The following is a 2500-nucleotide window of genomic DNA, read 5'->3' on the forward strand; positions in this document are numbered from 1 at the left end:
ATTCTATTTATCTATTTATCTATCTATCTATCTGTCTGTCAGTATGCATATGTCGGTTACCAACTAATGAAAAAATATAGATTTAGGAAAATGGCTGAAGACATAAAAAAAAGAGAAGAGAAGAGAATTTTTTTCACTCTTTTCACTTTCTCCCTACACTACCCTCGCCCTCGTTCTTGAATTTTGATGTGGATATTATCCAACCTTTCGACATCCTTGAGTTATTACGTCATCGTTCCCATCCTTCAATTCATCCCCCATCCTATAACCGAGGCCATCATCCTACAGCTCTACTCCTACAGACTTTGAAATCCTACCGAAATCCTCCCTTTAAAAAAAGGAAGACAGAAGTACCACATTCTCTTTCTCTCTTTCTCTTTCTCTCTCCCTCTCTCTCTCTATCTCCCTCCCTCTATCTCCCTCCCTCTCTCTCTTCCTCCCTCTTTCCCTCTCCCTCCCTCTCCTCCCCCTTTCCTCCCCCCTCTCAAAAAAATCCTTCCTCACCCATCAAATCCTACATCTAAAACCCTTCCCCAACCCCATCCTCCTGCATCCTCCGCCCTCATCCCACGCCCTCAGGAGCCCGCCCACGGAGCTCGATGGGAGAGTCATTCCATGACGGCGGGCGGTGGCTGAGCCTCCAGACCCTCTCTGTGGGGGGGAGGGAGGCTGCGGCGAAGGGAGCTCCGCCAGATGGCCCAAATCAGATTTATTAGGGAATGCAGCCACAGTCTCAAATGTATTTTCTGGCTCTTTTTTTCTGTGTCTGTTTCTGTGTCTCGATCTCTATCTCTATCTGTGTGAGTGTGGGTGTGGTGTGGTGGTGTATTGCGTGCGTGGTGGCGCAGTGCTGGCGTTGCTTTGCGTGGGTGGTGGTGGTGGTGGTGGTGGTGTTGGTGTTGGTGTTGTTGTTGGCGACGGCGGTGGTGTTGGCGTTGGCGGTGGTGGTGGTGGCGTTGGCGTTGGCGGTGGTGGCGTTGGTGTTGGCGGTGGTGGTGTTGGTATTGGTGTTGGCGTTGGTATTGGTGTTGGCGTTGGCGGTGGTGGTGTTGTTGTTGCTGTTGTTATTGTCTTCGCCATTGTTGTTGTTGTTGATCTTGTTAGTGTTTACTTGTTTTAAGGTGCTAACTAGTGGTGTTTGTGTGCTGAGGGTGATAACAAAACGGATGTTGTGTTGCACCATAAATGACGAAATCATCATAAAAGGATGTGTCCAATATAATGTGTCTATATAATGTGTCTAATATAATATGTGTCTAATAATCCTATATCATCTCATTCAAAACTGAACATTCCGGAAACACCTAAACTTGAAAAAAAAATCTAGTATAAAAAAAACGATTTTCCTATCCCAAGGAACACAATACCTGCAAGTCGCTTGTGAAGGCCACACAGTTCTCCTTCAAGAACAAAAATGTACCCAACGTCCGATCGCACGCAAAATTCGAGACCTCCGATACGGCAACACCGCAGAGCACTTTTTTCTTTTTTTCTTTTTTCTTTTTATCTATTTTTTTTTTCTTCGTAGTCGCCATTGTTAATTAGAACAGCCTTTTTCCTCGGTATTATTAATGGCATCTTTTTTTAATGAAAATTGGCACCTAGTCTGAATAATTACGGGTATGAAAGTGTTACGTTCTGGTCACCGAAAACAATAGCATACACACACACACACACACATGTACATACATACATATTATTAACATTATTATTATCATAGTAAGCTCTATAAAGAGCCACACTGAAAAAATCGAGATTTATACCATTAAAGGTGTCAGTGCAGGTCAAGAAACAGCTAAGAAAAAATGAAAAAGAAAGTTAGCTATTTACGTAAGAAAAACATGTTAGGTGATCATATAAACTTGTCAAGAATCGGAGAAGTTACAATCTTTGAGTGCAATCTATTCCAAAGTCTACAAATACCATTAAAAAGCATCTAGAAAACTGACTTGTAGACGATCGTCTTACATCAAATGTCATATATATATATATATATATATATATATATATATATATATATATATATATATATATATATATATATATATATATATATATATATATATACACGTGTGTGTGTCTATTTGTATTTGTTTGTATGTGTGTTTGTGTGTGTATGTGTGTGTGATTCAGACTATCAATCTACATTTTCCCTCAAACCATCTTTCTCTCCTCCCCCCTCTCTCTCTTCTCCCTCCCCCACCCTCCTTCCCCTCCCCCCAACCTCCCTCCCCTCCCCCCACCCTCCTTCCCCTCCCCCAACCTCCTTCCTCTCCCCCCCCTCCTTCCCCTCCCCCACCCTCCTTCCCCTCCCCGCACCCTCCTTCCCCTTCCCCCACCCCTTCCCCTTCCCCCACCCCCTCCCTCCTTCCCTCCCCACCCTCTTTCCCTCCCTTCCCCTTCCCCCACCCTCCTCCCCCTCCCCCCCTCCTCCCTCCCCGGGGCTTGTCAAGGCGGCGGAGAGAGAGAGAGAGAGAGCGATGGCGAGATGTTCTTCCGC

The sequence above is a fragment of the Penaeus vannamei genome, chromosome 15, assembly GCF_042767895.1.
Source record: "Penaeus vannamei isolate JL-2024 chromosome 15, ASM4276789v1, whole genome shotgun sequence".
NCBI lineage: Eukaryota > Metazoa > Arthropoda > Malacostraca > Decapoda > Penaeidae > Penaeus > Penaeus vannamei.